Source organism: Oncorhynchus mykiss, chromosome 16, assembly GCF_057628025.1.
Source record: "Oncorhynchus mykiss isolate SJ-2025 chromosome 16, ASM5762802v1, whole genome shotgun sequence".
Classification (NCBI taxonomy): domain Eukaryota; kingdom Metazoa; phylum Chordata; class Actinopteri; order Salmoniformes; family Salmonidae; genus Oncorhynchus; species Oncorhynchus mykiss.
The window spans coordinates 75,536,344-75,537,500 of NC_143037.1; positions in this window are offsets into that span (position 1 = coordinate 75,536,344).

The window sequence follows — 1,157 nt, forward strand, 5'->3', positions numbered from 1 at the left end:
TAAAGCCCAGGTACTCGGTCTGGTGGGAACGGTCTGGGAAAAGGGGAGTTTTGTTTAAAGCCCAGGTACTCGGTCTGGTGGGAACGGTCTGGGAACAGGGGAGTTTTGTTTAAAGCCCAGGTGCTCGGTCTGGACATTATAACATGCAGCATAAGGACCTTATCTTCGATATTAGCGAGAAAACATTTTCAATTGATACACAGCTTTATAGGGTTTGGGTTAGTGTTCCCACAATGCCATATCTCAATGTTACAGTGAATGCTTGTGGAAGACAGATGGAAGACAGAGGGAACTGTGTGTCTGTGTGGAATGGAAGAATGGCCGCCAGAAATGTGATGTCACTGAAAAACACTGTCTTCTGCAACTGTGATAAAGCAGGTTAAAACAGTGTACAGTAAGTGTATATCTAGCTTTTATTATTATTATTTTTGATGTGATAGGAAAGTAAAGGGCTTTATGTTTCTAGAATCGTATCACAATTGAGAATGGATTCACGTTTAGATGGAGTATTTAGCTGTTTTGGCTGCCAGAGCCAGTCTACCTCTGAAAATAACATACAAGGTCCTTGAACCTTAAGGAGTAACGGTAGGCTGCCTACATGAACCTTTCGATTAACGTTCTCCTAGCAGCAGAATATTATGCTGGTAGCATCGCGGATTTTTCTTCTCAAAATAAGAGTCCCCCTGCAAAGACATGCTAAACTTTGGGAATATCTATTTAGTAGTAGTCCATGACAACTGTTTTTCACAGCATTGTAACCACCTCAGAAAATACTGGAATGTTGAAAGCTATTGTGTAGGCTATATTTAAAGAAATACACTTTTAATAAAATGCAAAATATATCAAATTGGAATGACTCAATAGTCTGCAGAACTTAAATGTGTCTCTTTTGCTGGGCAACGGGGTTTAATACAGAGTACTGGTGAGTCCTTACTCCACCAATACATTTGGGATGGTTATTGGCTTGTAGAGAGAAAACTGTTATTTCTATCTGTCTCAGCTAAAGTGGGGTGGGAAAGACTCAGTAGGGTCTCTACTAACCAAATATGTGTAGTTTTGGAGGGGGACTGTGTTGTACATATCCAGCAGCACTTCGTTTTCTGCCCCTTTCAAAATACAGTAATAGACTGTACATGGGATACAAAAACCAGCAGCAT